This window comes from Podarcis pityusensis, assembly GCF_964106645.2.
Source record: "Podarcis pityusensis genome assembly, chromosome: 12".
Classification (NCBI taxonomy): domain Eukaryota; kingdom Metazoa; phylum Chordata; class Lepidosauria; order Squamata; family Lacertidae; genus Podarcis; species Podarcis pityusensis.
This window is the reverse complement of record NC_138037.1, coordinates 58,069,727-58,092,177: the sequence shown is the minus strand read 5'-3', so window position 1 is coordinate 58,092,177 and position 22,451 is coordinate 58,069,727. Positions and strand designations below refer to the sequence as shown.

The 22,451-nt window shown below is 41.3% G+C and overlaps 1 protein-coding gene across 1 annotated transcript in view; it reads right to left on the bottom strand.

The window, feature by feature from the left end:
- Positions 1–22,451, bottom strand: part of CNTNAP2 (contactin associated protein 2) — a 1,044,505-nt gene that overhangs the window by 736,351 nt on the left and 285,703 nt on the right. The gene's annotated exons all lie outside the window — the stretch shown is intronic.

Sequence of the window (22,451 nt, the reverse complement as noted above, 5' to 3'; positions counted from 1 at the left end):
GGTTTATACCAATAACAGAAAGGTTGGTTGGGGTAGAATTATGGGAAGTTGATCAATACTTCCCTGTATTGAATATGAATTGGAATTTCTATCTGTCAGTTAAATGGCACCCAGGAAAGAAGCAAGAACATTAAATAACAGGCTAGAAGATACAGTAAAAGCTTAACTGGATTAATTACCTTAACAATTAAAACAAATAATAGCTTTGAAGTTGCTTATAAGTTTACTTTACATTGTTTGCAATTCTCCGTCTGTGTGCTGAGCTGAGTGAAAATGAAAGCTAAATTTTATCTTTTTCATATGAGCTGGAATGCAGAGATAGCCAGTAAATCATGGCAATACAGAATGCTTCATTGATTCTTGAACTTTTACGGTCGGTGTTCAAAAAACAGATAAAGCACGTGAAAGAATGTATGGAATCTGTGGAAGAAGACCTGGAATTACTTTCCCCCCAAACATGAAGAATCAACAGATGTTGAATGGGAAAGAGATTTACAATGGTCTGAAGGTTGAAACAAACAAAGGAAACTGTTGTAATGTCAGACGAGATTAATGAAATTATGATCAAAGATGATAAGAGACGACTGCAGATGGTAGAGACTGAAATGAATACACAAGCAGAAAAAAACCCTCTCATCTCCTGGAGATCAGTCTGATAAAAGACTGGGAGAAAAGCAGGGAAAGGAACTTTTTCTTTTTTTCTTTAAACAGGAATGAAGCATGGCCAACTGGAAATGAGGATGGAATATGATTTAATGAAGATATAACAGGCAAATAAGTAAGGATTATTACATTATTAAGATATGTTGGAACTCTAGAGAGCCAGTGTGGTGTAGTGATTAAGAGTGGTAGTCTTGTAATCTGGGGAACCGGGTTCGCGTCTCCGCTCCTCCACATGCAGCTGCTGGGTGACCTTGGGCCAGTCACACTTCCCTGAAGTCTCTCAGCCCCACTCACCTCACAGAGTGTTTGCTGTGGGGGAGGAAGGGAAAGGAGAATGTCAGCCGCTTTGAGACTCCTTCGGGTAGTGATAAAGCGGGATATCAAATCCAAACTCTTCTTCTCTTCTAGAGGAGAAACTCATCAAAATGAAATAGAAAAGACCATTTTGACACTTGAAGATAATAATAACTGGAGAGCTCTTTTTGAGTGGAAAAAGGTGAATTTGAGACAGGAGTGCAGCGTGCATGGCCCTGGCGCTGAAATTTGTGAGTGCCCAGCCCCTTAATGGGGAATTTTGTTGGGGCTCGGGCACCCAGGGCCCCAGGGAGCTGGAACCGATGATTCAAGATTCCTGAAAGGGAACATTGTGAAAATACCAACTAGCAGAATGAGAAAAAGCTGGATCTTAAGACAGCTTAAAATTATCCTAGAGTGCATACTCTAAATACTTACAAACATAACTGGCAGACAGAGAATCAGAAGACTCATAGAATTGTAGAGTTGGAAGGGACCCAAAGGGCCACGTAGTTTAACCCCTGCAATGCAGGAATCTCAACTTAAGCATCCTTGACAGACGGACATCCAACCTCTGCTTAAAAGCCTCCAAGGAAAGAGAATCTACCCCCTTCCGAGACAGACCATTCCACTGTTGAACAGCTCTTACTATCAGAAAGTTCTTTCTGATGTTTAGTAGGAATCTCCTTTCTTGTAACTTGAAGTCATTGGTTTGTCAAAAGCCTTACTGAAATCAAGATGCACTACTTCTGCAGCGTTCCTCTGGTCCACCAAGGTTATAACTCTATCAAAAAAAGAAATGAGATTCGTCTGGCATGACTTGTTTTTGAGAAACCCATGCTGGGTCTTAGTAACCATAGCATTCTTTTCTAAGTGCTCACGGACTCTTGAATTATCTGGTCTAGGACCTTCCCAGGTATTGATGTCAAGTTCATCAGTCAATTGTTACCTGGGTCTTCCCCCCCCCCCTTTTGAAGATGGGGACATTTGCCCGCCTCCAGTCTGCAGAGACCTCACCTATACTCCCAAAATTCTCGAAGATCATAGACAAAGTCTCTGAGATTACATCCACAAGTACCTTTGAAAGCAGCTCATCAGGCCCTGGAGATTTGAATTTAATTAAAGTAGCGAGCAGTTCCCTTACCACCTCTTTTCCTGTCTTGGGCTTCAGCTCCCTCCTTACATCATTTATTCTGTTATCACCAGGTTGGGCATCACTTTCCTTTTGGGTGAAGACAGAGGCAAAGCAGGTGTTGAGCAATTAGCATTTCTCTGCCTTTACCACACAAAGGACCTACCACTTGCATGTTCTTCCTCTTGCTTCGAACATAGCTGAAGAAACCTTTTATTATTATTTTTAATCTCTTTTGCAAGAGATATGTTTCTTTTCTTTTTTCTTTTTTTCTTTCTTCTTATCTTGTTTTTTCTATGTTTTTTTAACTCTTGATAGCTCTGTTAATTCTACCTACATGTCTGTTTTGCTCTTTGAAGTTTGATATTTGGTTTAAATGAAGCTGCATACAGAGAGGTGATGGATAGAAGAGGAAGGGACCTGCCTGAGAGGGGGGCCAGAGAGGTTTCCTCGGGGTGCGAGGCTGAGGAAAGAGAGGGATGTGCCCAGGTGAGAGCTGGGAGGGTTCACTCTTAGGTATGTGGAATAAGGATCAACATAAAATTGTGATAGAGGGCTTTGTATTATATTATATTATATTATATTATATTATATTATATTATATGCCTTTTCGTTTGGTTTTTATTGTATCATTTGTTGAAAATTGTCAATAAAATTTAATACAAAAAACCACAAACCCATCCCTGGGGCTGTATCTTGCAGGGGACGATCAGAAGCATTGGACAAGCTGTCTTTGAGGCAGCTTGTTGTCATTTAAAAATCCCCTGACAAGGCATCAAGGAGGATTCCATTTTACACTGATTCCTACACCAAATCTGGCAATTCCAAAATTGAACCCTTTGCGTCTGTTTATATCCATGCTGCTTGTACATTATGTTTGTTAGTTTTTTAAAAAAGACTAATTATATAGAAATTTATGTGCAACCTCCCCCCATAATATGCACATTATTATACACAATATTGTATGCATAATAATGTGTATAATTGTATAGCAATGTACAACATTTCAAGAATTTTAGTGGAAGCATTGAGATTAAGGAGCAAAATGGGAATTAGGAAAAAAATTGTGTTGAGAGGTTTGAGCTGGATATTGAGGTTTTCAGAAAATCCCATCCCTGACAAGCTTCTGAGAAATCCCAGATGTTGAAAAAGCTAATGTGGAAGTTCCTAAATACTAAGGCAATTCCTACACCTATCTGTTCTGCTAATGTGCCTTGCTGCAGCCTCCCCCTCTGCCTCTGCCACTGGCAGAGAAGCAGCAGCAGCATCAGTGCCAATTTCCGGCAAGATCTTGCATGCTTCATGAGACCTCGTGAGGCCGCGCTGGAAACTGGCGCTGATGCCGGTGCCACTTCTCTGCCAGTCAGCTAATTACACTACAGTGGTACCTCTGGTTACAAACTTAATTCATTCCGGAGGTCCGTTCTTAAGCTGAAACCGTTCTTATCCTGAGGTACCACTTTAGCTAATGGCTGCGCCATTCACATCCTGAGGCAAAGTTCGCAACCAGGAGCAGCTACTTCTGGTTTAGCGGAGTTTGTAACACAAAGTGTTTGTAACCCAAAGTGTTCGTAACCAGAGGTACCACTGTACTTAGTGAAAGCTGAACCGTTTGTAACCTATGTACCCTCTTGGACCTCTTATTTGCTGAGGAGCAAAGTCTGAAACAGTCGGCTATCCAGGAAGGACTGTCCTGCTACTGCCTCTGGAGCACCAACTTCTTTCAGGGTGTTCACTGCTAAATATATGAACAAGTCGTGAAGATGACCAGGCGCAGCTGTGCTGTGGTCGGGACTTGATACTTATTTTGGAAGGCATGTTGCCTCAATCATTCTCTGTTTGATACACCATTGAAAAAATCCCCTACTTGGGGAAATTCTCTGAAGTCACATTAGTGGGTGTTACCTTGCATATATTGTATGCCACTTGACTCTGAATGAAGATACAATTTAGTAGTTGTTATATAAAGTGTTGTAATCAAATTATTAGCCTGTCGTGTTGCTTTTAGGTTGCCAGACTTCTCTGCCAGTGGCCGAAGTGGCAGGACAGGCTTCACGCCCCCCCCCCCCCCCAGGGCTAAGCTGGGCCTGTCTACCAAACAAGGAGATACTAGCACCTGGGATGAAGCCAGAGTCTGGCTTTCTTGCAGTTGGGCTGAAGGCTCAAAGGTATGCTGTTTGCTTTTCAGGAAACTGTGTTTGTTTACGAATGAACGCTGTTTGCTCCCCAGTGCTCAGCATACATATTTTTCTTTTAAATAAGCAGATGCCACAGAAATGACAGCATAGATCTCCAGGGCTCCCCCCATACAAGGATCCTTGTAAAAGGTTGCCCTCTGCTTAAGGGAATGGAGAATATGAAAAACATTACTGCTTCCAGCAGGAAGAGAACAATATTTTCCTCCTGAATTATTTTACTTTTAAGAAGAACATGTAGCTTTACTTAACCATTTCCTAGCAAGAGCATTAAAACTTTTATTTGAAAGTCTGCACAACACTTTTCAACCAGTTTTGAATCTTGCCTTTCCCTTCCAAAGAGGGCCAGGCATTGCCAAAATTAGTATATAAAAACACCACAGTGGCTCAAGCTTTAGGGAAGCTACATCATTAAACAAGTGACACAAGTTTCAGAGGATGCATTTTAATGCAAAGGCACTGTCGGATATCTGATTGCTGCATATTATACAAACAGATGAACAGAAATGTTACTAAGTCTAGCCTGAGCTCTGCAGAACAACAGTTTTTACAACCAAAATAACTTGAGATATGTTGGCACACAATCAAAAGCAAAAAATAAATGCAAATTAGAGATGATCTCATGGGCCTCATTCCCCAAACACAATGAAATAGCATTGCCTGAAATTCTAAAACTGCACTTTGCAGTTTATTTATGGCACTTTTTCCACCCAGCTGCCTTTCAAATCAATGCAGAGATTGGAAGGGGAATGAAATGCGTGTTCCAAGTAAAGCCAGGATCCATTTTTCCAAGCTATTCATAATCAAATCACATCTTGCAATTTTGCAAATGCCTAACACCTTCAGGCAAGCCAAACTAGGATGCCGTTTAAGATTTCAATACATGGGGTTGGGTTGGTGGCAGGGATTCTCATAGGTTTGCAGGTTCATACCTGAATATATTCAAGACCAAACTGCAAAAGCATTGTGCATGATTCAGAGCTTTCCGCTGTTACTTTTTAGGACCTCATAATCACTATGAAAATGTTAGCAACCTCCTTTTTCCAGGTGGTTTGTGACCTCTGACATCAAGTCCCCCAGAAGCAGTGCCCTTTGGTGCCTCAGAGACCGAGAGCCATCTGATTGAGCAATTTATTGTTTCTGGTCTTTCTCAAGTCAAGCACAAACATGGCATTTCCATCTCCTGCTGTTTACCTCTGAGACTGATGCCTGATATTCCGAAGTACATGTCTACTCTACATAAAGCAGGGGGATGAGGCCTCCCAAGCAACTTCTCCTGCTGCTACAAGACTTCACTGATTTTGTTCACACTGGCAAAATGATAAAAATTCCTGGTGTGTGCTGTAGCTTCCCATTTTAGTCTCTCTTTCGAAAACACTTTCTAAATGCATATACATATCTACATATCATTGTTTAAAATGTTTTTATATATGTAACTGTTTTATATACGTTTTTATTATATCCTGAACTGCTTCAGGAGCCTCATGGGAAGCAACCCCTAAATGAAAATTAATTAATTAAATATGCATAAGAATAATAAAGGTTTTGGTTCTCAGGAGGCTGTATCAGCTCAAGACTGAGAGAACTCTTGAGGATTTGGGCTTCAGCTTTCAGGGAGTAGGTCTTTTGTGCTTGAGTGGGCAGCATCCCATTCTCCTTAGTTGTGTCTGACCACCAGATTCCCCTCCAAGCCTCCATCTGTTTTGCTACTATCCAGAACTTGACAACATTGACAAACACAAGTACCACATCCAGAATTAGTTTGGCAATGTGATTTGAATAGCATAGTGTGGTTTTCCATGGTGCAAAACTGGAGGCTTGTTGGTGTTTTTGTGGCCATTTTATTATTAATTAATTTATTCCCTGCCTTTCTCCCTGAAAGGCAGTTTGCAGATGCAAATAAGAACTGTTATAAACAAAAAATCATTAAAAACTATTAAACATTGATAAGAATTTAAACTACATACATATATAAAATCTATTTTAAACCATACAAATAATTAAAGTAAAAACAGCTGGGCACCTTTCTTGGAATAGTGTATGATCAGGCACACCTTGTGTATCACCAGCTGGTGGTGATGAAGAGACTGCAGCTGAGGCTACTCTTTTCAGGGCCAATTAATTTCAAGAAAACAACTACATGCGGAATTCTTTTATTGCATTGTCCTTCATTTGCTCTGAAAAGTTTCAGGCAGAAGTGGGGGTAGCCTCAGAAGATGGAATAGTGGACATTTAACAAACATTCAACGTGATAAGTTACAACTTGATAAGTTGCCTTTATTTTAGATTCTGAGCTTTTCAGAAGAGTCAACATAGGCTGAAAATCCCCCACTTCTGTGGACCAGCGAAATGGTTCTCAGCCCCCTAAAGAAGCTCTCTGCAAGATAGTATTTCATTCTGTTGGATGTGTTTAATTCATCCCCAGATGAGAAGTACAAGTGAATGGTGTTAAAAGACAATGCTCTTTGTTTATTTCAAACAGCTGTAGCCAGGATTATTGAAAGTCATTGACATAAACGGCAGCTGCTAAGCCTGTATCGTTGCTTAAATGATACATGACATATAAAGAGACATCCGCCTGACATCACATACTTGGCTTGCTTACCACCTGGCTCTGAGTTATATACGCTTAAACTGGAAGAGGGGCATAACTGTATCGACAGAAACAGTCATTTTGGGGTCATATCATTATCAGAGGCAGATTTAGGGCAGTAACTGGTTCCCCCCACTGGGCACAGAGACTATGATGTAGTGCACACACAGAACAGGAGGTGAGAGGCAGGGAGGGGCTCCAAATTGTGGCCTCACACAGGGTGCTGCTGAAATTTTACAGATCAAAGTTGGCCTTGTCATTGTCTGAAGGACAGAGCCCATTGTTGGGATCTTTGTGAACTTTTAAAGATTAGGGTACTCATCTCTGGTCTTTTTGAGCTGCAGCCAGTTGTTGATATTGCACAGCTCCTGATAATGCACAGGCTTCTAATTGTTTTCAGCTGAACATGATTACAAGCTCCCTTCCAACCTTTGCACCAAACACAGGAGGTTGTGGGAGGAGAGGTGCACCTGAGATGGTGGGCGGTTGAGATAACCACTTGCCTGAACAGGCCTGTAGTTACAACTTGATTTGCAGAATTTTGCCAAAAAGGTTGGCTTCCACTAGATACCCAAGTGGCTTCAAAAAAATCTCACTAAAATAAGGCCTTGATGGGGAAATATTGGGGTTCAATGCACAATCCCCTGTGGGCTCAGCCACATATTGGCCATAGGGCCAATAAAATCCAGGCTCCAGTCGTCAGTCAAACTGGACATCTATTTAGGAGTTGCAAGGCCAGTGTGACACAAGCTCAACCAGCAAGTAGCTGAGGGGTCTGCACCTTATACGGCACCTAGCAGAATATTCCTCTCCAAAAGTTGTCAAACCACCTGCAATCTACTTTCGGATTGAAACATCTCAGATTCAAATGGGATGTAATCTCTTTTGGATTTTTTCATATCCTATAACTTTTAGGATTCCAAATAAGAGTTATTTTGTGCAAATTTGGCAAAATCCCACTGTGTGAGAAATACAGTGGGACTCTGCCAAATTTAGCAGAGAGGTTTGTTATACTGTGGGAAATGGTTGTGAAGTGTTAAAAACACCAAAGTGTGGGCAGAAGAGAAGTGCTTTGTGCATGGGCTTTACTTGGTTTCATCAGTTTGCCAGGGATGGAGCAAGAACATCTCCTTCAACAGCAATTCCTCCTGTGTCAGGAATTGGTGCAGAGGCACATCTCCAGCTTGGAGTTAAAATCCTTGGACAAGATAACTAACCACTCAGATTGTCATCTTGCATCTGCTAATAAAACAGAAAAGAATCCTAAAATGCACCTTCCAACAGACATATAGCTGACATACTGCTGAGCTTGTAGAGGGGGAAGTACCTTAATAGCTTGGCTTTTGGTCTGATGGGTATGAGGTGTACTTTCATTCCTGTAAACATACACGAATCCCTGGCTGTGCACAGAGAACTACCCCCACCCATGGGAGCACCCACAACTTTTAGGGAGCAATACAGACATTTCCCCTCTAAGCTGACTGTATACCAATTATGGTGGACCCGACCTTATGTACACATACCATAATAGCCACTACAGGTTATCTTTTGGGCTTTTTTGTGAATCCTTCTGTCCTCAGCAGCAGTGGAGGGTGCTGTCCCATGGCTAAGATTGAAGTAAGCTTCAGCTGTAAATCCAGCCAGTACAGTGGTACCTCGGGTTACATATGCTTCAGGTTACATACGCTTCAGGTTACAGACTCCACTAACCCAGAAATAGTGCTTCAGGTTAAGAACTTTGCTTCAGGATAAGAACAGAAATCGGGCTCTGGCGGCACGGCAGCAGCAGGAGGCCCCATTAGCTAAAGTGGTGCTTCAGGTTAAGAACAGTTTCAGGTTAAGAACAGACCTCCAGAACGAATTAAGTACTTAACCCGAGGTACCACTGTATCTGCCAATGGACTGGGCAGGAGGCACCATCTTGTCCTTTGCTCCAGGTGCCAAGAAGTACCAGGCCAGCCTTCATATTGACTTGTTCCAGCAGATCAAGTCTTGTGTTCTCTGTGGTATCTAGACTATCATATAGCCTATATGGTTGCCGTGTTCATTCACTGCATTTTTCGTTGAAGTAGCTCAGTGGAATATCATATGTTTAGTGTACAGAAGATTCCGGGTTCAATCCTTGGCTTCTTCAGTTGGGTAGAACTGGGGAGCTGGTGCAGTCAGTGCAGATGATACTGAACTAGGTGGATCAATGACATGACTCAGGAAGACAAGAAGTGGCTTTATGCTATGCAGTTACTTCAAAAGTGTGAAACTGCCATTACAGCTCAATTTCCTGTATGTCCATCAGTTCCCAAACAGTATAACTAGGGTTATAGTTAACAGTATAAGTAGGCCATAACTAGTTGGCTTTGGTAGCACTTCAATCAATTGTATGAATTCCCTCTTAGCAAAATATTTTCCCACTCTTTCACTTATATATAGGAGCATTAAAGAGTGTAAGCCTGCAGTCCTACAACCTGAGAGAAAGTCCATTTGAGTTCAGTGGCGCTTACATCTATATGGTTGTTCTGTAAATGCTTTTGACAATCCATCAGTAATCTATTTCTCAGGTTATTTGATGGGGAACACAGCAAGAAACTAAGGCCTTGATTTGAGTACACAGGACTTTTCGATCCCCAAAGCATACTTTGCTCCAGCACATAAGATGCTCTTGGATTCTGAAATTCCCTTGATATCTTATCTATAAGTGCACTCTTATCGTTTATAATAATAATAAAACATCCAGCAGTTCTTTCACTGGGAAATATGAATTCTGCTGATTACCCACGTAAACAGTTTATTGTTCATTATGGATATCTATCAGCTTTGGCTGCATGCTTGATTAAGAGAAATTAGTACAATTTTGTATTTATAAAAAACCCCAAAACATTCTAATGCTACTAATGAGGATTTAAGGTCAGGGCCTGGCTATCGCCCATGGGGTGATCATGTGATGAACTGTAACATTTTGGAAGTTATTTGCTGCTGGACAGAATATCTTAATCAGTCAGCTGGTCCAAATGGGGCACTGACCCACCAGCCTCTGCCAGTCTCACCCAGCCCCTGTTGTCTGCCTTCTTTCTTCTCTCCAGTCCAGGGGGTGGTGGAGTAAGACGTTTTAACATTTTGGAATTACTGCTGTTCACAACAAAACTAGGCATTCTTAGATTTTCGAAAGGAACTCTTGTGCCAATGGATATGCAGCATAACAGAAAGTGTTATGAGTGACAGGATCTCATATCAACCTGAATTTGCAAAAGGAAAAGGAAAATAGAAATTTTGTGTGAGCCCTATTTCAAAATGTTGCAGAGAAACTGCTAAGCCATGGTTTGGTGTTACAGCTGAATAGCCTCTTAGATATTACGTACCACTGTTAACCACTGTAAACTATGCAAATCAGTTCAGAACTTACAGAAAGTTAAATGTAACTTATGAATGACTTATTCTCCAATTTGAATGTACAAATTCAAAGAAGAAACAGTATGGAGTAAAATGTGTGAGAAGCTTGGTAGCCTATGAGAAGGTGGGGGAGGCAGACAATGAAGGTGGATACTGGATATCCAGTACACACACACAAAAAGTTTGCAAAAGCCTTTGTCTGGCAGACGGCAGAAACAAAATCACTACATGTCACAGAGGGCTGCTGAACTTGAAACTGGCTTCCAGCCCTTTTGAGATTTGAATGGAAGAGCTTTCATAACATCAATACCACTTTAAAAATGTTATAAAGGTTATTGAAGAGTAAAAGGTACGTGAGGGGCAAATGATACTATAGGAATTTTGCTAGGCTGAAGTCCCACTGGGAAACAAGTTACGTCATTTCAATTTTGTCTCCTGGAGTGGTTGTATCTGTTTCCTATGAAGGTATAAAATGAGATATCTGGTGGAGCAAGTGAACCAAGTGAACAATGATCCCCAGAACTTTTTCTTTTTCTCAAAGAAGCATTTATCCAGAGAGCAATAGCTCATCTTTCCGAAGAAATTTAGCAATTACAGTTCAGAGAATTTAAGTTGGTGTAGGCCCATCAGGCTGCATGTGAGTAAATTGATTTACATCTAGCGATTTCATCTCAGCTAGAGTATGGATCAGGCTGAAATTAGGTAAAGTCTTATGCCAAAAGAAATAATAAACAAATAACTTTTGTAGTGAGAGCAAGAAAGACAAGGTGATCATTTATATTGGATAGTTTGAGTTGGAATTACGGTACATCTCTTGGCAATATCTGACCTAATTTCAGGTTGATACAGCTGAAATGCTGGAGATGAATGCAAATCAATTTAGATTTAGTCAAGGCAATGCGTCTACCCCATTTTTAATCCAAGTATTTCAGTTTAAATGGTCTGTGCTATAAGCTTCTTGCCTCATCATCCGCGATCCCTTCAAGAGACACCCACATCCTTTGCCACTCTTTAAAATAAAAATGACAGCAAGTAACACAATGAAAATAACAAATTGCTACTGAATTATGTAGTAGACCAAACAGGAACCCACAAATTAGTTAAAACAAGTGAAACACAATAAAATCGCAATCAATCTCCTTTTATAAAAATGTAGAAATTCTTAGTAATAAAATATTCAAATATGCAAACAACTAATTGCATATGCAGATATCCTAGATATGGCTAACTCTAAGAGATCCATGTGTCTATCCCCACAAAATCAAAATGCTAACATGAAACATTTTGTTTTGAAAAAGACTTTAAAGAATGACAGTTTTTCAGGTAACAGGATCCCCATACAAAGACCATGGTCCACAAAGTTTATAACTGATCAAGAGCAGGGCTGCCATATGGCTGGGGAAAACTTTTGTGTCCAGATTTACAGTTTTTTAAATATGGCAACCCTAATCTAAGACACTGCAAGTCCCAGTGATAGTGTGTTTCTTTGATGTAGGGAACCACTGTATCATTCTGTGACAGTTTTCTACACCTCAGTCCTCCTTCTAGAGATGATGGAGTCGTTATCTTGAGTCAGCATGGAAATGAACGAGGGGTGGTACTTAAAGTCCTGAAATTCTTCTTTAGCTTGGATTAACATCTGAGTGGGATAACTAGGATGTGCTGTAGCCACACATCTCTTCAGCCTCCTGTCCCCAAAGCACTCCCTGCCCTTCAACTCCAAACACACAGCCCTTCCCCTTCCTTACGTTGAACTGGGAGTGGCAGTGGAAGCAGCAGTGGAGACCAAGAGGAAAGGAAGGGTGTTTTTCTTTGTTTTGCTTCCCTTCCTCACCTTGACATGCTGGCGAACAGGGCATGGGACCGTATGAGAGATGCACCTCTTCCAGGAGCAACTGCACAGGCCTTTCAGAGAAAGTCCCCCGGCTTCCACTGTGCTACTTCCACAGCATCTCAAGGCAATGCAGAGCATGGAGGGAAGCAAAAACCAGAAGAGCCAAGCCTTCTTCTTACCTCACCACTCACCGCACCTCAGCTCCTCCGCCTCCCACTGCTGATTAAATGTAAGAAAGCAAGCGTGCATAGGCAGATGGACCAGGATGGCTCTTGGTCACAGGAAACAGAAGAGATGACTGGGGTGGAGGCCATAGAACAGGGAATTTTTTATCCCATTATCCTTTTAACCTTGATTTGCTGCCTTATAGCATGTGAGTTGGTCTTTAAAAGGTGTTGGCCCAATGTGTAAGGTAGGTGGCAGGAGTCAAAACTGAATGCCATGCTACATGACATCCCGTTTGAGGCTAATGGGCAGAAGCAGTTAATGTATGCCAGGTTTGGCTGCTTCTGTGGTATATGCAACAGGGCTGGTGGAAGCGCTTATGGGAAGCATGTAATCCTCTTCATTGACTATGTCGATATTACCACTTGCATATAAGTGCTGGCACTAAGTTCTTCCTTGGGTTGGCATTCAACACATCAGACAAGCGGGTTGGTGAGCAGAGTGTCAGAGCTTCTCAGAGTGGGATGGGTGGGCACTGTGTTCTTCACCCTCAGCACTGAAACTGGGAGACCTTGGATTGAGCCATGAAGCTTAATCACCAGCTCTTAGCCTAACCCTACTTCACAGGGTAGCCCCCAGGGAAGATAGCCCCCATGCATAAAATCTTGAATTCATTGGCAGATTGGACACAGATTTAAGAACTAGACCACAGAATTCTCCCCCTCTAGGCATTGCCCAAACATATAGAACCTCATGCTGTGGAAGCACAGCGGCAAGCATAGGCACAAATGAAGAGGGGAACATCAAACGTTACTGCATCTCCATGGAGCACCACCAGGTGGAGGAGAACTTTTCACTGGCATTCACATGAGATGGCCATTAATACAACCCTATTTTAACAAACACAATTGTGGAACCAAACTCATCACTATTCATTTTCTAAAGAGCTCTTATCAACAACACTCTTTTATTATCAGCTCCAAATGAATACATTACAATCAACTTTCATTTAGAAGTTTGCCTCTGGAAACTTATTGCAAGTGAAAGAAATCCATATAAGTATCACGCATGCAGGTCAGATGGGCACTGTTAATGGGCCTTCAAATGAGCTCTGCAACTTTGCTTTTTGCCAAGAATGCCTTCGGCCTCATATATTAAAATCTGAGGTGGATGCAGATATATTCTGAAGTGTGTTCTGAATTGACAAGTTGATCTACCAAGCTGCTCTTTGCAGGCATTGGTCTTCACACAGGATATTCTGCTCAGAATATTCTATATATCTCAAATATTTTTCAGAAGTACCTAGCAGCATGGATGCTTGAATGCAAATTCAGTTTGCATTATTAAATATAAAGTGAATTTCCTAGAGTTTACCTGATGCTACTACTTCCCAGGGCTTATTTTCAGCTGGTGCTCAGGGCTGCATTGCAGAGGCGGGAGGCGGCAGGGCGATTGTGGTGGCACAGGTCAGGGGTGAAAGGTTGTTTTTTTTCCTCGGTGGTGGTGGGGCAAGCGGGCGAAGTCCTCCCCCTAAAGAAAGCTCCAGAACTTTGGGTGGGTGCTTCCCCTAAAAAAAGGAATCCACCACGGAATCCACAAATGCAATTGTCATCTTCTTAGCAGCAATCAGAAATATTTCTGGTGATGGGCTGCCTGTGGATGCCCAGCACAAACTGGACACCCCTCCCAAGACACTTTTCTTCAGGCCCAAGTCTTAGGCTGGCATGGATAGTCAGGTTCAGGGCTCGGCTGGAGTTTGGCTGGAACAAGTGATCAGCTCACAGAGGCTTGGTGCTGAAGGCTGTGACTGCTCTTGCTTACGGACCAGAGCCCGTGTCTCTGGATTTTGTACACTGGGATCTGGATCACAAATTAGACTCCTGTATCAGGGAGTCCATTCTGTGCAATGCCAGGTGGCACCTACTTGGAAGTTGTGGTTGCTTCCCTCACACTTGCTTGTTTGAAGGAGGCAGCTGACTGATGTTACCTTTAATATGGCTCAGTGGGAAAGGGGCTCAGAGGAAGGCAGAGATTCTCAGTCTTGGTCAGCATCTCAATCTCTTTATGTGTTGGCCTTGGAGACTGTAACTTTTAAATTTAATTAAACAAGCAAGCAAGCAATTCTCAGAAAAATCCTTACATGCTTGCCTCTTATTATTTAATGGGCATTTAGTTCAACCCTCACAAGGTTGCAATAAAGCAAAAATTATAAGATTATAATTCCAAAATATAAAATAGCATTAAAATAATAAATAACCATATTATAATAGCAACAGCAGATAAATGTTCTTAAATACAGGCAACAGCCCATTTATGGAGAGTTTCGTTTTGAGGTACCACGCACATATGTGAAATCACATAAAACTGAAGCGCCCACTGGAAAAGCCTGAAAACACCCTCTAAAACTCTGGGAATCCTTGAAAAACCCCTTTGAAAGCCAGCAGCACTTACCAGACACCAAACTCCACCACAACTGCTCCCCCCCATCCATCTCCTTCCTCAAACGCTGTCTCTCCACAGGTCCCAATGGTGGATGCCAGGGCAAGTACAAAAAGGCCTGTGGGATTGATGATAGGTGCTGATTTCTAGCCTTTTGTGGCTGCTTCAAGCTTCTGGGGCCGTTTTAGCGATTTTAAAATTCAGTTCTGGGTTCGGTGCAATACACATCTATGTAGTTGCACATATTGAACGCACATAAATGGGGTGTGTGCCTGTACAATCAATTAATCAAAGGAAGACTGGAACCAAACAGGCCTTAGGACTTTCCTAAAGGCCAGTGGAGGTGGGGGGGGGGACACACAAATTTCCCTGGGAAGGGTATCCCTGAATACAAGACCACCACTTTATGTGCCCAGTCTGCAATGACACTCTCCCTGCTTCCCATAGGCCACTGGCACCTGTGGGAACAGGAAGGAGCCTGGATGTGTGTGGGCTGCTGGCAGGTCCAGCAAGATTCCTCTTATGCTCTGATACCATTAAAGGTGTCAGTTGCATTGACTCTGCTGAAGTGTTAGGATAAACACCTGAATAAGGACTGCTGCCTTAATTGCCACTGTTTTATGGGAAATCCATGTTTAGGGATCTTGCAGGTGGTGCTGTGGTCTAAACCACAGAGCCTAGGACTTGCCGATCAGAATGTCGGCAGTTCGAATCCCTGTGACGGGGTGAGCTCCCGATGCTCAGTCCCTGCTCCTGCTAACCTAGCAGTTCGAAAACACATCAAAGTGCAAGTAGATAAATTAGGTACTGCTCTGCAGTGAAGGTAAATGGCGTTTCCATACGCTGCTCTGGTTTCGCCAGTTCTGCTGGCCGCATGACCCAGAAAAACTGTCTGCGGACAAACGTCGGCTTCCTCGGCCAGTAAAGCAAGATGAGCACTGCAACCCCAGAGCCGTTTGCGACTGGACTTAATGGTCAGGGGTCCCTTTCCCTTTCCCCTTTTTTATGCCTGTGCTTAAAGCTGTGCTTAATTTCTTTCTTTTATAATCACTTTTTTAGGTAACGTTCCAGGCATTTTGCTTTGGGAATTCAAGAGACTCAGCAAAAACACTACAAAATAAAGCTCAGATTGCAAACTTCAGAGAGAGCAGCAGGTGAGAACTACACAATATAAAGGGAAATAAATCTTTTAAGCTTTCATCAGCAGGAGGCCATGCTTCTATTAGCAGTAGACTTGTTTAAAACAACAGGCTGTTTGAATTATGTTGAACTACCCAGTGGTGATATATGGGTACATATGAAGATAGAAGAGCACAAATATGGAAGGAGAGCATGGCTTCTGAATAATCTCTTCAGAAACAGGGGACAATAATCTAGATACACACACTCTGTTTTATTTCATTTAAACAGCATATCAATTTAAAAACAAAACAAAACAAAACCCTGAATATTCCAATTGACATGCAGCAGGAATGGGGAACCTTTCAGATGTCTTTGGACTCCAACTCCCATCAGCCCCAGCCAGCAGAGTCAATATTTCGGGATGAGGTAGGAGCAGGGCAAAGGCACAGCATGGGGGGCCCAGGCAGAAGTGTCATGGCTTGGCCCACGGCCCATCTTGCCCCTGTTAAGGAACGTCACAAACTAGAATTCCTTTTGGTGAAGCCATTGGCTTTTGCCTCCCCTCTCATTCATCCAGTAAGAAAGATGGTCGCTTCTGGTATGCTGAGGGGTCGGAGAAGTCTGATACTATTGCTGTGCCAAAAACTTCTATGATTTTCCCCCAAGCATTCTTCATCAGTTTATGAAAAAAAAAAAGAAATATCATTGCAAATTATGGAAAAGGAGCAAAAACGTTTGCAAAATTCTCATGGGTGGGATGCAGGGCTTGTTTTTCATTTAGAAAATAAGATTTTATTAAGAATTTTCATAATACATTGCGATAAAAAAATAAACTAATCTCAACACAAATCAAAATGAAACAAAGAGGGGGGAGGAAAAAAATGCAAAGTCCTCTATCTCAGGTAGATCTTTACTCTTGTCCCACCTGGGAGCTTCCCTTTCTTCTCGCAGCTTCCCCCGCCTGGGATAACTTCCCTTCAGGGTCCTTCTCCAGCCAACCACCACCTCCATCTGCATGCAGTCGTCTCATTAACCCAGAGCAGAGGACAACAAAAAACAACAAAGCAAAGCAAAGAAGAAGCAAAGAGCAAAGCAAAAAAGAAAATGTAACAGAAAGATAAAAGTAAGAAAGGAATGAGAAAGAAATAAAGGAATAAAAAAGAAAGGAAGATAAGGATAAACAAACAAATAAGACTTCCGAAACTCTGTCAGATGTCTATACAAGAGTTATTCAAAGTATTCAAACTGTTCACTCCAGGGTGGGATCCAGCTGTTCCTCCTTCTGTTAGGTGATGTTTTTTCAGTCTTCAAGTCTGGGCACCTCAAGTTCATTCAACAACAACAACAACACAAACTAAAGCAAAAGCAAAGCAAATAAAAGGAGGAAAAAGGTAACAAATTTAGAAAAGAAAGAAAGAAAAGGATAAAAAGTATGTCCAATTCTTTGCCTCTCAGTTGCATATATAAGAGTTTTTCAAAATGTTCACTCCAGGGTGGGATCCAGCTGTTCCTCCCTTTACTAGGTGACTTCCCCCAGTCTTCAAGTCCAGGCAGCTGGAATTCATTGATTTTTCCTTCCACACAAAATGTCCGAAGGAGGCTATCCAATTACATAGATAAAAGTCCACAATAGTCTTCCTCCAATCTAATGTAACAACTTTACCTCCAATATTGAGAAACGGTAAGTCTTTGATCTTTATTCTCTTAAGAGTCTTTTCTCTGTGGTCATATATTGAGAGAATGATCCATAGTTCATTACTTATTGTATAATTACTAATTCACACCTAGTTTCATATTTTCCAATCTCATTTCCTCTTGGCCATGGTTTTCCACCCTTTGGTTTCCATTTTTTCTTCTTTCCATTCTTTTTCCATGACTGTTGTGAGAGGTTCAATAGCTTTTTCCTCAATCCAAATTGTACGCAGAGTCCTTTCTTTCTCAGCTCTATCCCAGCCGGCTCAGGATGTTTCTTTGTCTCCCCTTCGTAATACGCTTCATAATAGGGACCTGAATTCCAGCTGTTGTCCCCACCCTCCCTGGACAGGGTGGATTTAACTTTTAAAAAAGTAAATGAATAAACTACCAATACATATTTCAAATGAAGGGGGAAAGTATCAGTTCCTGGAAGTGTCTCACATGTCTTCAGAAAGGAGGTTCCAGAACCTACTATCATTTGGATAAACCTAAGCACTTTTCATTTGGGTGTTTCTGTAACTCTGAAATATAAATGTGTTACCTAGTCAAACTGCTGCCATGGAAAGAAAGTTTGCCACCACTTTAGGAGCAAGCACATATCCACCCTGTGAAATCTGAATAAAAGTCTGCTGATCTAATTTCCTGTCAAAGCTGGGCTGCTGAATGATTACAAAATATGAATGCAAGTGGCAAATAGTGGCCTTCCCAGTCCTAAAGTGATATGAGAAAATCCAAACATTTCAAGCAGAATAATTTCAAGGAAGGAATGAAATTGGGGGGGGGGGGGTCTTATTAGATTTTTAGACCATAACAAGTGGCCTTAGAAATATGTTGAAAGGCACAATCGTTTTCAGCAGAATGTCCTTTGTTTCTTCTAGTCATAACTGCACTTGAGTTAGATAAGTCACAAGGCAAACCTGACAGGAATACAATGCCTCTGGACCCTTGTGGGTTAGAAATATGAGAAAGAAATATTATATTTTTGGTATAGAGGTATCTGCTGGGATATTGTGGCAACAGTGGGACGTATCCGGTTTGAGAGGGAAAATAAAGATTAATATGGTATTGAATCATAGAGCTGGAGGGTTATTTAGTGCAACTTCAGCAGTGCTGATCCTACTCAATGTGAAAAGGCCACGCTCCATGTTCTGTAAGCTGTGGGTGCACGGAGTAGCCTCTTCCATAAAAATAATAATACAATAGTAAAAGGTAAAGGTAAAGGTACCCCTGCCCGTACGGGCCAGTCTTGCCAGACTCTAGGGTTGTGTGCTCATCTCACTCTAGAGGCCGGGAGCCAGCGCTGTCCGCAGACACTTCCGGGTCACGTGGCCAGCGTGACGAAGCTGCTCCGGCGAACCGGCACCAGAGCAGCACACGGAAACGCCGTTTACCTTCCCGCTAGTAAGCAGTCCCTATTTATCTACTTGCACCCGGAGGTGCTTTCGAACTGCTTAGTAGCTTGGATCTAATCTACCCAGCATCTTCTTTTTACAGGTTTAGGGGTTACGCAGGGATGTTGAAAACCTAAGTGACACCAAACCTTGCTAGTAGTCATGGATGGATATGTCAATTTCAGTTTCTCATTTTTCAGACCTTAAATTGAGTTTTCCACAATTCCATATCAGTTTCATTTTTTAAAAAAACCTCACAAAAATTAATCAGCATTTTACTGAGCATTTCTCCCAATATAAACGTCTTTGCAAGCAATTTACACTAAAACAATGCATTCTTAAATGCTTTTTTCCACTAATACAAGTTTTTAAAATACACGCTTTCCCCAGGATATGCATTTTTGTAAACATTGTTTGGAGAACTGCATTGCAAAATTCAAAAAACTGTGAATTTTAAAGGATAGCTGTGTTTTGATTCACATATTGTTTCACGAAGTGCAAATTTGGTTTATCTTCAAATGCTAAATGAACAGCAATGAAAAGTTTATCACAGGAATAGCATGTAGTATTATTGCAGGACCAACTTTTACAAACTACGGTTTTTACAGTCTTTTTTCTATATCTGCTTCTATCTATTTATTTACCTTGCTGTCTCTCTCTCTCTCTCATGCCTAACATGAGATAGTGTAAGAAATTCTGCGCTGGCCAAAAGAGAGACACAGATGTCTGCCTCCCTAAGTCAAACTACTCTCGAAACTACAAGTTCCAGAGTTCCCAATTTCCTGCTGGAATTTGCTGCCTGCAGAAGAACCTAACTGGCATCTGACCCATTTCCTTTATTATTCATTTGCCATATGTGTATTCATTTGGAGGTCTCAGGGCAGAGATGCATTAAAAAGAAAATAAAAAATTAAACAAATATTCCATACAAATTAAAACAGCTGCAGCAATAAAATCCAGGCTTTAAGAGAATTGATATAATAACCAAGGGATTCTTATTATTCATAATAATTGGGGACATGGAAATTCCAGGAACATCGGGAGTCAGCACTTTTTTTCTTACACATCTCAGAATGTATGGGAGTAAATGGGTTAGGCCTCTGGTCTCCAGTATGCATGGAAGTGCAAAGAATATAGCCCCACTGAAATTAATGGAACTAATTAGCTGCATCCATTAATTTCAGAGGGTCTACTCTGAGTTTGACTGACATCGGATACCACCCTTTGTTCTTGAGCAGTCTACATAAATGCAGTTAAAACGGAGATGCATACAGAGAAAAACACAACATCCCAGGGATGAAGAACGGGGACTATAAGGACCTTGCGGTATTGATATGAATTCTTGTATTTCTCTGCCACTGTGGCTCCTACCAAAAGCTCTGTAGGCCAGCATTCATTCAGCACTCGGAGTGCCTAAGCAGATGCCTGGTGGGAGCCCACAAGCAAGAGCGATCTCCTGCCCATGAATCCCCAACAGCTGATATTAAAGGCTATTTTATATTATATGCTGGAGATTATATAGCCATCATGAATAGTAGCCATTGCTCATTTGTCCTCCATAAATTTATTTTATCTATCCTGAATTTCCCAAGATTCATTTTCATTTAATTAGCCAGAGTTCTAATATTTTGAGGGAGAAAAACTTCTGTCGGCCACTTTCTACAAGCTATGCAGATTTTTATACAGTTATATCATGTCCATGCTGACTCACTTAAAAAAGAAACCTAAACAGCCCCAAATGTTGTACCCTTCCCTCATACAAGAGGTATCCCTGTCCCTTGATCATTTTGGCAGCCCTTTTCTCTTTTTTATCACAATTTTTACTGAAAACTTGACAACAAGTAATGAACGCAAGCAAACTTAAACTGTAAAATAGTGACTAAACAAATGAAGTAAACAAATAAAATAAACAGTGTGATATGAGTACTGTAACTGCAGCTCATATAAACAATTCATAGGCAGACAGAAGAAGGTTCTTACAGCATGTTTTCTCCTTTTTCTTCCAGGAAGAGTTCAGCTACCTAGTTTCCATGTCCAGAGCTCTAATGATTCTGTTCAAAAACTATCAATATTGCATCACGCCTTACCCTCTCCCTAAATAGAAATAAAAGCAAAAAGGCAACGATGCCCTTTCTATCAGGACATCCCAAGATTTATATACTCTAATGGTGGTGGTTGTCCACATTCCTTATGATTTATGTGCACAATAAAATTGTGCCAAGCCACCACATATTTGTCAAGTTTGCTTTGTTGCCCTTTTCTGCATCTTTTGCAGATCTAGAATATTCTTTTTCAGGTGCAGCAGTGCTCAGTACTTATGTGTAATGAATGTGTGCCCGTGTCTTACTGCTATGAATACTTATCAGGCAGAAGAGTTACACAAAGGGATGCCGAGAAGCTAAGTGGCCCCATCCAGCCACCCATTTTTCAGAACAAATTAAGCCTTTAAAGGGGCCAGTGCTTAAAGTTGGTATTAGGCCCGTAAGAAGAATTGTAATGATGAAAGCTGATCTTAGATATCCTTTTAGTATTAAATTGGTAGTTTGAGGACTTTCCCCAAAATCTCATGATCCAGGTATTGCAGATATTAATATTGTGCAGCATGAAGGAACTGGATGCATAAAACCCCCTCCTTTTGGAATAAAACCTTGTCCATAAGTTTGTTCAAAACTTTACTTGCAGAGCTTTCTTTAAAAACCGAACAAAAACATCAAAAATACGACCAAATAATTCCATAGAGTACATTGTGCATGTCCAGCACAGGCTCAGCATCTTACAGGAAATAAAAGATAATTCCAAACAGACCTAGAAGCAAAAGTCTCTCCTTATCGCCTCCATTTTGCCTGCAGCTGTATTCACGCTCTGGAGAATGTGCACATCTTACCACCACAGAGCCTGGGAATAAGGACCACGGCCGCCACCCTTCCAAGATGGAGATTTGCAACCCAATATCTTCCTGACATGTTCCAAGTATTACAGCAGAGAACATTCACCGCTAATTATCAACCAGCTGAAGCTCAGAATGCTGCCATGCAAAACCCCCAAATGTTAGCAATACGCATTGAACCATTCTCCATTCAGTGTCAGTTAAACAATTCAACTTAACACCAGGCAGTTCCAAAGGCTTAGAAGTTGCTGCATAAATTTGTATTAGAGGCCCTGAAGAATAAACTTGCTTCAAGCTGCTTCTCATTCCTCTGTGGATTCAGAATATTACAGAAACGATGCAGTTCTCTTGTAAAAACAAAGCTCCTTTCTGAAGGGAGGGTAGGAGGTGAATTTCTTTCATTTTTTAAAGTAAACTAATCTTAGTCACAGTACTTGGACTAATACTTTGATTGGAAAGCAGTTAGCATGTGGATTGTGCACTTCTGTAAATTGTGTGATTTAGTTTCAGCTTAAAAAAATGAATGCGAATCTGCCCATTTCATTGGTAAAATGCATGGATTATCTGGGAAGGCATAGAAAAGGGTACAAAAATGGATGTTTTTGTGTGGAAAATTAATTCAAAGTGTGCATTTTAGTAGGAAAGTACATAGAAAAA